At 47.8% G+C, this 12,519-nt stretch overlaps 1 protein-coding gene across 1 annotated transcript in view; it reads right to left on the bottom strand.

Annotated features, from left to right (window-relative positions):
- The window catches only part of IQGAP1 (IQ motif containing GTPase activating protein 1), a gene marked incomplete in the record, with an annotated part of 184,544 nt that overhangs the window by 159,774 nt on the left and 12,251 nt on the right, over positions 1-12,519 (bottom strand).

The raw sequence follows: 12,519 nt of genomic DNA, 5'->3' as shown, positions 1-12,519 counted from the left end.
CTGCAGCCCCGCACACCCCCAGGCCCATGCACTGAGCCCCACACACACTCCAGGCCCCTGCCCTGAGCCCTGTACCCCCCCACACACACACACCCCCCAGCCCTCTGCTTGACTCCTTCACACACACCCCATGACCCCAGCCCTGACTCTGCCCCCCCACACACATACCCAGGCCCCCCACACCCCATGCCCTGACACCTGCACCCGCCTCACAAGCCCCCAGCCCTCTGCCCTGACTCTTCCACCCCCCCCACATATCCAGCTCCCCCACACCCCATGCACCCCCCACATCCCCACCTCCACCTTGAGCACCAAACGGGAGCTCCTGCACCCCTCGCACCAAATGGGAGCTGCCCAGGTAAGCGCTCCACACCTAAACCTCCTGCCCCAACCCTGAGCCCCCTCCCTCATTCTAGCTCTGGCCAGAGCCTACACCCCAACCCCCAGCATGCTCCTTCACCCCCAGCCCTGTGCTCAGTGCACTCCCACCCTCGGCTCAGTGCAGAGAGAGAGAGAGAGAGGAAGAGAATGGGCCAGAACCAGGGAGAAGATAGGTACCCACTGTATGTGGGCAGGGCCGGGACCCCAGACCGGCAGCGGGCTGAGCGGGCCAGCAGCGTAAGATCAACATTTTAATTTAATTTTAAATGAAGCTTCTTAAACATTTTGAAAACCTTGATTATTTTACAATACAACAATAGTTTAGTTATATAATATATAGACTTATAGAGAGAGACCTTCTAAAAAACATTAAAATGTATTACCGGCACGTGAAACCTTAAATTAAAGTGAATAAATGAAGACTCGGCACACCGCTTTTGAAAGGTTGCCAACCCCTGTGCTAAAGCATGATCAGACAGCAGCATAGGAATCCTAGGGGAGATTCCAGGACCCAAACTTTTTGTTGCTGTTTTAACATAAATACAGCTCTCACAGCATAGGTCTAAACTACTGCACCAAACAAAATACTGAGATACCAGCTCAGAAGATGCGAAAAAGAAGACAGAATGGGAAGGCACTTGAGAGTCTCAGCAAAAATCTTTGGACAGGAGAGAGGAAGAGAGCTACTGTCTCAGATAAGTAGACAGAATTGTTGTGGAGTTCTGATATAAGCAGAACCTTTTGGCTTCACAATTAACTAAGAAGAAAACAATGTACAAAGCAGAAAACTCCTGAAAGGGTCTCATTTCCTGCAACATGGACTTCTATAATTCATAGATTGAGGCCAAGAGGGACTGTTATGATCATCTAGTCTGACCTCCTGTATAACACTGGCCACAGATTTCACCCAGTGATTCAGGCATCTACCCTTACAACTAATGGTTGAACTAAAGTATGCCTCCATATCCTCAGAGCCAACTTCACTTTCTCCTTTAAAAATATTTATTAAATGCCTTCTTTGTAGTCCCACTGCCTGTGCCAACAGTTGGTGAATATGAACTTGACTGCTTTCCCTCCCTAGCATCAACTCTACCATGTGTGCTGTGTATGCCAAAAATGCCACCTCAGAGGCAAGGAGAAATTTTCAAACAAATTCTAAGCCCATAATTCTTGGAAATAGAATTATTATACATTCAACACCTTCTAAACAAAAGCATCTTATTGTAACAGCTAATTGCCTTAATCTCTGACCATTAGAAAGAGGTAGAATTGGCTCAACTGGTTACTCAGAGGGCACGGTGGAACAAGTAGAGCACAATTAGCATATCATCGCTCAGCACCATAGTTACGTTTATCATACAAAGAAGTACCACAAAAAGCTTAACAGAGCCTGAAAGTCAAGAATCAGTATGACAAATCTGACAGACCTGGACAAAGTTTACTACTCAGTGTGTATAGTTCCTCTCCCTTTTCATTGAGTACCATGTTCCTCCACATGCCCCATCCACACCACCATAAACAAAAAAAAAAAAAACGAAAACAAAACAAACGCTACTCTAAATTTAATTCAGTGCAAGCAGCTGCTGCTCCTCAGGTCCCATTCTGCTTTTCATTACTATTTCCAATGAGTCATAAGGAAAGTATTCAGAACGAGGAAAAGATGGTGGTAGTCTATTCCAATCCTCCCCCATCCTTCACCCACTGCTTAGAAAATACAGCTCTATATGAACATTCCAAGATATTTCCAGTCCAAACAGTCACTCCCAGCCAATTGCATGAGGTCACCAGTGAAATAAAAAAGGAAGCTGGGGAGAAACATCTGCAGAAGTCCGAACAGGAGCTGACACAAAGCTCCAGCTGAGCTGATGGGAATTAGACAATACCTCATTCAGCCTACAACTGATGGTAACAGAAACCAGAATCCTGCTCACTCAGCAGAACCGGTAAGCCTCACTATCAGGACATCTTCATATTGACCTAGAAGGACCATTCTTGCTAAGAGTCAGAAAGGAATTCTGTCTTCCTATTCACCCAAACACTGGCTTCTAGATTTTCCTCAACTGTTTACATGCATGACATTAGGGCTCTTTGTATATAAAAATAATCCTACAAACACGTAGGACAACCCTATAACAGCTGGAAATTTCCACTACATGCATCTGACGAAGTGGGTATTCACCCACAAAAGCTTATGCTCCAATACGTCTGTTAGTCTACAAGGTGCCACAGGACTCTTTTGTCGCTTTTTACAGATCCAGACTAACATGGCTACCTCTCTGATATCCGTAACAACTGCCTATTCATGTCACGTTCACCACTATTGCCAACTCAGGCTAACGTGTAGTCAAGATAAGTACTATGTGTGGGGAAAATGGAGTTTAGGGTTAGAAATCAGAAACAGGAATTATCAGATGTCTAAAGGTTCTGGACTTTTAAAAATTTAGATAATGGAACAGGAAAGCCAATGACATGAATAGTCCTAAAATTAACAAGTCTTTAGTTGCAAAAAACTCAGAATGTCTTCCATCAATAACCCTGCTCACCACAAACGCTCCGAAACCTCGGGTCACTCTATATCACAGATTCACAGGGTCTGGTTTATGCCCATTCTGTAACCAATCTCTTGGGAATGAGCCCTTCAATGTGCCAAACCCCAAGGGTCTGCACAGTTCCACAGCTAACTGATAGGTCTCAAAACTTAATTGTAAACGGGGAATCATCATGAAGTGGGTGTGTTTCTAGTGGGGTCCTGCAAGAATCAGCTCTTGGCCCTATGCTATTTAACATTTTTATCAATGTCCTGGAAGAAAACATGAAATCAGCACTGAAAGTTTGCAGAAGACACAAAAATTGGGTGAGTGGTAAATAATGAAGAGGACAGGTCACTAATTCAGAATTATTTGGATTGCTTGGTAAACTGAGTGCAAGGAAAAAAATATGTGTTTTAATAGATCTAAATTTAAAGGTATACATTTAGGAACAAAGGATGTAGGCCATACTTACAGGATGGTGGACCCAACCTTGGGAAGTAGAGACTCTGAAAAAGATATGGCGGACGTAGAGTAACCGTTCCCAAGTGGGGTCGCTCAATCAGCAGATGGGGTTGTAGCAATCCTGAGTATGCAGAGGACACTATTTTACAAAATGGCAATCTCTGCACAATGTGAACTCACATGCGAGTAACCCCACATGGACGACTCTATTTTGTTCTACAAAATGGCACTGTTCAGGCAGCATGACCTCACACGCCATGTATGTGCAAGGTCACTCTATGCAGAGGATGCTATTTTGTAAAGTAAAATAGCGTCCTCTATGTGGGGTGACTTTGCACATAAAGTGCATGCAAGATCACCCCATGTGGAGGATACCATTTTTAAATGGTGTCCCCCGTGCTGTCTGGGAATGCAGAAAGCAGTACGTGTGAAAATGGAGTCATGCAGGGAAAACTTTTGGGAACTGCCATCGTAGTGGATAATCAGCTGAACATGCGCTGCCAATATGATGTTGTGCCCAAAAGACCTTGTGCAATCCTGGGATGTATAAACAGGGGAATCTCGAGTAGGAGCATAGAAGTAGTTTGACTTCTATGTTTGGGGTGCAGCTCCAGTCAGGCCAATGGGGCCACGCATGCGGGGGCAAATTTCATACCTGTCCAAGGTTTGCATTTTGGGGCAGGCAACACCCCCACCCCATCTGTCTCCCAAATGACACTGTCACTGGGTAGGTAACACTCCGTCCCATGTGCTGGGTCACGTATGGTGAGAAGAAGGGGAAAAAAATGTATAGCAGCCAGTTAGGTCCTGTGTTCATGATCCTGACTATAAAACGTGGCACTATGGCCTGGGGGCCGGAGTCAATAAAGCAGCCCTTCCTCTCAGGGCAGCGTTGCCTAATGGCCGGAGGCAGTAAAGGGTCCCTTCCGCTCACAGCAGCGCAGCCTAATGGCCAGAGTCATTAAGGGTGCCCACTTCTGGGGTACCGTGTGGTCTATTGGCTTGTTGGGGAAGTGGTGCACCACCTAGGGTAAGTGGTACCCAGCCTAGGGGGACTCAGGCCCTCCCTGCTCCTCTGAGTCCCAGCCCAGAGCCCTGGTGGTGGTAGGGGTCCTCCTGAAACACACTGACTGGTTCCCCAATTCACTCACTGGAGAAAAGTCTAAGTCCTCTGGGCTGCTTCCTAGCCTCTCTCCCTCGGCAATGCTCCAGAGTTCCCACGGGTCTCTGGGGTCTTCAAGTGGTGTAGTTCCTGCCGGTGTGGTCTCTTCTCTGGGCTTGTCAGGTAGCCTGGAGTCCATCTGGTGCTCTGTGTCCCAGAGCTCTGTAGTCGGCGCCTGTAGCAGCTCCCTAGAGAGAGCCTGCCATCTGCATTCTCCCCCTTCAGTAGCCTGCCCAGACTGATTTTGGCTGCTTCCTTTTATACTCTGCCTCCAGGCTGAACATGCCCAGCAGAGTCGGAGGGGCAAGGTTTCCTCAGCCTGCAAAGCACAGTTAACCCTTTCGGGGCTGGTGCAGGGTAGGTACACCTCATCACAAATGCCCATGAGTAGGAGTAGAGAGGTTATTTTACCTCTGTATTTGGCACTGGTGTGATTGCTGCTGGAATATGGTGTCCAGTTCTGCTGCCCAGAATTCAAGAAAGATGTTGATAAATTAGAGCGGGTTCAAAGAAGAGCCATGAGAACGATTAAAGGATTAGAAAACTTTCTGTATAGATAGACTCTAAGAGCTTAACCTATGTAGCTTAACAAAGAGAACATTAAGGAGTGACTTGATGACAGTCTATAAGTACCTAAATGAAGAAATATTTAATAATGAGCTCTTCAGTCTAGCAGAGAAAAGTACAACATGATCTAATAGCTGGAAATGCAAGCTAAATAAATTCAGACTGGGAATAAGGCATAATTTCTTTAACGGAGAGAGTATTTAACTATTGGAAAAATTTACCAGAGGTTGTGGAGGATTCTCCATCACTGACCATTTTAAAATCAAGATTGCATGTTTTTCTAAAAGCTGTGCTCTAGAAATTATTTTGGGGCAGTTCTATGGCCTGTGCTATACAACAGGTCAGACTACATGGTCACAATGGTCCCTTCTAGCCTTAGAATGTATGAAACTGGGCCTTTGCTCTAGTGATCCCTGATCCATGGCAACCTGCAGCGAATCCAGCAAAGCCAGATTCCTGTGGGAGACTTATACTGTACCCCTTCAGGGCACAATGCTCTCATTAAGTATTTGAAGTGACACCAGGAAGCCTTTTCAAAACCAAGGTAACAATTTATTAGTCACCTGGCATACAGAATCTGAAAGTCCTTCGGTCAGTTTAACGGAGCAAAGATAGAGGCCTAGTCTAGAAATTTATGTTGGTTTAATTATATTGTTCGGGGGTGTGAAAAATCCACACCCAAAAGGCATTGTTAAGCCGACCTAACTCCCGATGTAGACAGAACTAGGTTGATGGAAGAATTCTTCCTTTGACCTAGCTACCACATTTCAGGAGAGTGGATTACCTACTCTGATAGGAGAAACCCTTCTGTCGGTGTAGGCAGTGTCTACACTGAAGCACTACAGCCGCATAGCTATGCCAGTGTAGCTTTTTAAGTGTAAACATAAACTAAGGTCTTGGCTACACTGGCAAGTTTCTGTGCAGTAAAGCAACTTTCTGCATTGTAACTCCTAAGGTATACACACTGCCAAGCCACTTGGTGCGCAGAAACTGCGCAGTTGCAGCACTATAAAAAAAACACTACACACCCTGAGAGGCGTACAGCTTTCTGTGCCGAGGCTACAGTGCTGCGGTGCCAGTGTAGACACTTTGGTCGATTACAGCACTGAGATTGGCCTCCAGGAGGTGTCCCACAATGCCTTTTCTCGCCTCTCTGGTCATTGGTTTGAACTCTACTGCCCTGCCCTCAGGTGACCAACCGTCCAAATAGACTGGCTGTCACCTGAACTCCAGCTGGAGATAATCCTCAAAGAGGGGAGAATGGTATAAGAATATAGGACACACACAACACAATACACGTCTCTCTTCCCATCTTTACTCACAGCAGCTACAATGCTTGAAAGACAAAAGAAGCATCATTGAACGGGGAGGAGGAGGTAGGGGGGTTCTGGCTAGGAGGCTTTTCAGCCTGTATGGACTACTGTAAACTTATGGTGAGAAAAACGTTTTGGTTTTTAACTTCACTTAGCTTGTTAAGTAAAGTATTAGCTTGTATTTTATCCTTTTATTTTCTTTGTAATCAATTCTGACTTTTATGCCTCATCACTTGTAATCACTTCAAATCTATCTTTCTGTAGTTAATAACCTTGTTTTATTGTTTTATCTAAACCCATGTGTGTTCGGATTGAAGAGTTTGGTAATCTTCACTTGAGATAACCAGGTCTGTGCATATTATTTTCCTTTGATGAAATGACAGACTTTCTATGAGCTTCCATTTGCCAGTAGAGTGCTGAGCAGTACAAGACACATGTTTCTGGGAGACAAGGCTGGGAATTTGCTGGTGTCACTCTGCAATACAATTCATGAGTGGCTGGCAGAGCATTCATGTAACATAGCTGGAAGTGATTTTGCATGCTAGAGGCTGAGAGAGAACAGGCCAGGAGTGAATGTTTCTACAGCAAACAGTGCAAAGGCACTCCAGTTTGGAGAATTGAGGGGACACAGCTATTCAACAATCCAGATTTTACCTCTGGAGAATGTCACAGATGGACCCGATAGAGGAAGAGATTCTGGATCCAGCAAGGCAAAGGCATCCTGATGTGCAGTCATGGCTCCAGATCTCCCTGGCATAAGAAGCACTTCCTCTTTCCCAGGCATTACCACCAGTGCTGAAGTCTTTCCTGATACAGGACAGTCCCACACCTTATGGGGTGCCAGAGATGGTAGTTCTGACAGTTTGTTGCCTAGAACCACTGAATCCGATTGTTTATGGGTCTTTTTTTCATACATGTGGAACTTGGAACGTACTCATTCCCTTGGGATGAGCTGGTGGAGGGAGCGTCCATCTTCTTTGATTTGGAGGAAGACTTAGTCCCATGCTTCTAGGACTGCTTCCTTATCTCCCAACTAGACCTCGCCATGGGTTCTGTGGAGGTGATTCTGCTGGCACTGCCATCAGACATAATTGCGGGAGGTGCACTCCTCACTGAATCAGGCCAACATACGAGGGGGTTCCCTGGCCTGGGTCCAAGTGCGGTCTCATGATGAGCTCAATGCGATGCTTACGAAGGCAAAATGTCCAGCCTTCTTGGGTGTGGCTGGGGAAGTCCTGGCAAATACATGGCAGCCAGGTGCAATGAGTTTCTCCCAGGCAACAGAGGCAGCATTAGTGGTCGTTGCTGAGCGAGAACGATCACGGGCAGGAGGCAGAGTTTGAAGTCCGGAGTTGTGGCCATAGTCTGGTACCTGTACGTGGGCGGGGGGAGTGAAAATCCCAAAGTCTACCTAAAACGATTCCTAAAACTATTAACACTTAAAACTAAGATGAATATAAAAATGGTAAAAGTGCTATAAAATCACTATAACTATCTTTTTTTAGAAGTGCATGACAGATAAGGGCACTGAAAGTTCCAATCTGGACCATGCGGCGATGAGAAGGAACTGGAGATGTGGTCAGTCCACCCCACCCTTTAATGCCTCGGACAGAAGCACAAGGCAAGCCAGGGCACATGTGTGGATCAATGGACACTACTTTCAAATTCTCCAACTCTGGGCTCATGGTGCGCATGTGTAACCCTCAGTGGAATAGGGTCCATCACTCAAAGAATACCACAAATTTAAGGGGAATGAATGACTCACATCTTTAATAATGCAAGGATTTAGATCAGTGGCTCTCAACCTCTCCAGTTTTGCCTCACTTAAAAGCTACTTACTTTAAAAAAATAAGATATAAAATACAAAAGTGTCACAGCACACTATTACTGAAAATATGCTTACTTTCTCATTTTTACCATATAATTATAAATAGATTGGAATATAAATACTGTACTTAATTTCAGTGTATAGAATATAGAGCAGTGTAACATTTTGTACGAAATTTTTAATTGTACTGACTTCACTAGTGCTTTTTATGTATCCTGTTGTAAAACTAGACATATATCTAGATGAACTGATGTACCCCGTGGAAGTCCTCTGCGTACCCCCTGGTTGACAACCACTGATGTAGATGTTCCTCACACAGTGGGTCGTGAGAAGGTTCTAAATGGGTCATCACGTCCAGGGCCAAAGTAACCATCACTGGACCCTGGCCTAGGCAAAGATACACTTCCCACAGTCTAGTGCAGAGGAGAGGCCCCAGGGGAGGTTTGAAGAGTGAGCCCAACCCACGTTCGCCCCGTAGCAGCAGCTTCTGTTTCATGGGACATGGTGTTGTGACCTGGTGCATGGGTCACAGTCAGTAGCATAGCTGGGGGGGAGCAGGGGGAGCAGCCGCTCCCCCACTGAGCACATTCCTCAAAAGTGGCGCCTTTTTAATTTTTACACTCACGCAGGGACGACGTTGTGGGCTGAGACCTTGTGTTCTGGAAGCGCCTCCTTGCTCGCGGCTGTCAGCTCACGGCGCAACGGGCGCGCCTGTCCCTTTAAACTGGGCGAGAGGGGGCGTTCCCATGGTGCCTAGCGGCGGGCGGCTTGGATTTTAAATCCTAGCGGCCAGCAGCGAGAGCGGGGTGAGGTCAACGCAGGGCCGGAGCCGCACGGGGAGCAGGGCAGGGTTCGGGAGCCATGGGCAGGATCACGAGCGCGATGGCCGGGAAGGGGGTGAAGCCACCAGGCGCGGCGGAGCCCGGGAAGGCGGCTGGGGCAGGGGCACTCACCGGCAGCAGCGCAGGAAGTGGAGCAACGTGGCTCCAGCCCGCTCCACTCCACCAGCTCCCAGCCACAGTGCTCCGCTTCCCGCTGCCGGTGAGTGCGGTGAGGTTAGGGAAAGATTCCCCTCCAAACTCACCAGCAGCGGGAAGCAGAGCAACGCGGCCCCAGCCTGCTCCACTTCCCTTGCCCCTACCCCTACCCCAGCCATGTTGCAAGGGCAGAGTGTTTGGGGAAAGGTCCCTCCTCCTCCCCTCTCCCCACACTCACCAGCAGCAGTGGGAAGCGGAGTCGCCTGGCCCCAGGCCACTCCACTCTGCCAGCTCCCAGCTGTGTCGCTCCGCTTCCTGCCGTCGGTGAGGTTGGGGAAAGGATGCTCCCCACACTCACCTGCGGCGGGAAGCGGAGCGACGTGGCCCCAGCCCATTCCTCTACCCTTGCCCCTGCCCCTGCCCCTACCCCAGCTGTGTTGCTTGGAGGGGAGGGGGCTGGGGAAAGGTCCCCCCTCCCCTGCACTCACCTGCGGCGGGAAGCAGAGGGCTGCGGCTGGGAGCTGGCAGAGTAGAACTGGCTGGGGCTGGGCTGCTCCGCTCCTGCCACTGCCGGTGAGTGCAGGGGGGATCCCTTCCCCCAAGCCCTCTCCCTTGAGCGACAAGGCAGGGACTGGGGCGAGGGAAGCGGACAGGGCTGGCTCTGACTTTTTTGCCGCCACAAGCGAAAAAACAAACAAACAAAAACCCTGGGTGCAGGGCGGCTGGACCCGGAAGCAAAGCAAAAAAACCCCAAAACCCTGGGTGCAGTACGGCCGGACCCGGAGGCAAAGGGAAAAAAAAAAAAAAATAGGGCAGCTGTGCCACCCTAGGATTGGCGGGAATGCCGCCCCTTAGAATCTGCCGCCCCAAGCACGAGCTTGCTTGGCTGGTGCCCGGAGCCGGCCCTGGAAGCGGAGCAAGCTGCTCCCCATCTCCCGCTAATCCCCTGGGCCACTCTGGGCCTGCGGGCCCCCAAAAGTGCCCCCCACAGCTCCTTCCTCCCAGACCCTCCGGATCTTCGGCGGCGGGACCTTCAGTGCCACCGAAGACCCGGAGCGCTGCTGAGTGAGTAAAAGCACCGCAGCGGGTGGCGCCTTTTTTTTTTTTTTAATTGCTCCCCCATTCCCTCCACCTGGCTACGCCACTGGTCGCAGTACCACTCAGGTTCAGTGTGGCCATCCCACTATATGATGGAGAGGCAGCCAGACCAAATTTAAGCGGTGTTGCAACCCTATGAACCAGGTCTCAACACCATTCACTGTAATTTGGCCCAGCCACTCCTCCATTCTTTTTATTGCGGGGGGAGTGGGGGACGACCAATGGGCCAAATCTGAGTGGTGCTGTTACCCCCCAACACCAGGTTGCAACCCCCGGAGCAGGGAGATGGGCCCAAATGACCTAAGCTGAAGGAAAGGCAAGGGCTGAGTCCAGACTGAGACAGAAGAGTCCAGTCTGTAAAGAGAAATAATTGGAACTCTAAGCTACAGAAACTCTGCATCCTGCCTAAGTCAACATTTAGGGTGAGAAATTACATTTTGTAACCTGTTTCTTTAGAGAATCAAGCTTAATTTGCATGTTTTGTTTTATTTGCTCAGTAATCTGCTTTGTTCTGTTTGCTATCCCTTATAATCACTTAAAATTTACTGTTTATAGTTAATCAACTTATTTCTTGTTTATAACATAACCCAGTTTGTGCAATTTATAACTGGGGGGGGAGGGGGGCAAGAAGTTGTGCATATCTTCCTCCACATTGAGGGAGGGGGCAAATTTATGAGCTTACGTTGTACAGATTTCTCTACAGTGCAAGACAACATTATTTTGGGTGTACTTTCCAGAGGGGAGCTGCACTTGAGCGCTGAGCAATTGCCTAGCTGACTCTTCCCATAGACAGCTGCTCACAGACTGTGTGTGATTCCACAGCTGGTGCGTCCCTACGTATGTGTGTGCGCTGCCAGAGAGCCCGATTCAGGAAAACAGGGAGAGGGAGCCCAGGATAGTGGAGCAGGCTGACTCAGTGAAATCCCAGTATATCAGATGTCATCCCAGAAGGGGGGTCCAACCCGTCACACATATATGTAATGGTGAATCATTTAAAAAAAAAAAAAAAAAAAAAAAGACAAGATGCAGCTGGTGGGTTGCCTTAGTAAAATGTTTGGGAACCAATTATCTAGATCAGTGTTTCCCAAACTTGGGATGCCGCTTGTGTAGGGAAAGCCCCTGGCGGGCCGGGCCAGTTTGTTTACCTGCCACGTCCGCAGGTCCGGCCGATCGTGGCTCCCACTGGCCGCGGTTCACTGGTCCAGGCCAATGGGAGCTGCTGGAAGCGGTGCGGGCCGAGGGACATATTGGCTGCCGCTTCCAGTAGCTCCCATTCAGTGAGCACCCTGCAGCCTGTACCTTGAATCAGGCTGAGGTCCTGTGGAAAACAATTGTATGGGATCATGCAGCGACTGATCATAATGCATACACATATGATCAACTTTAATTATGGTATTTCCTATATTTTCAGTAATTGAATTTGCAACCTTCACTTCTTTTTAAGCCTAACTTTTAGGGTATTTTCCAAGTTTTTACAGAAGTAAACTGAAAAACAAATTCCATAGCATGCACTGATCATTGAATGAGTGGCCAGCAGAGTTTGAACCTGGGATCTTCAGCACAGTAGCCTAGACCTCTACCACTGGAGCTGAGGTACTATCATAGTGGCTTGTTTATGAACCAGTTTCTAGAGAGGAATACATCAAGCACTGAAACAGTGAGATATATATACTGAAGTAGCCCCATTTCGCAGGGTGCATAACCAAGCACATAAACATAGCAGATTCTTTTGGAAAGCTGTGCAAGTGGATTCAACTTGGGTTTGCCATATTAGAGCCGTGGGTTCTACTCCCAGATCTACCAGAAGTGACCTTGTGCTCAGAAATAGTCAACAATCACCGGAAGAGGTAAGATTTAAATTCACAGTTTCCTGGCTCCCAGTTCAATGTGCTTTTTCCTAAACGATATTTTGAAGGAGAAGGATATGCAAGCAGACTCATGCAACTCCGTGCAGCTTGGAAACATGTACAGGTGGAACATTCAGAAAATTACGGAGCAAGTATAGAACAAGTTCTACTGCCAAGATACTCCATCTTGTATCTTGGCCAAATATGGCTGTGTTTTCATGGAGGCAACAGTCATCTCTTTGACCCCAAGACCAATCACCTACCAAATTTCAATTTTTTCACCAAATTTCAAATCACTAGAATTGTTCAAAAATGCTTGGAAAAAATGTATTGATATTGGCAAAACTATTTTT

Source organism: Trachemys scripta, chromosome 10 (genome assembly GCF_013100865.1).
Source record: "Trachemys scripta elegans isolate TJP31775 chromosome 10, CAS_Tse_1.0, whole genome shotgun sequence".
Classification (NCBI taxonomy): domain Eukaryota; kingdom Metazoa; phylum Chordata; order Testudines; family Emydidae; genus Trachemys; species Trachemys scripta.
This window is presented reverse-complemented; position numbering and strand designations above follow the sequence as displayed.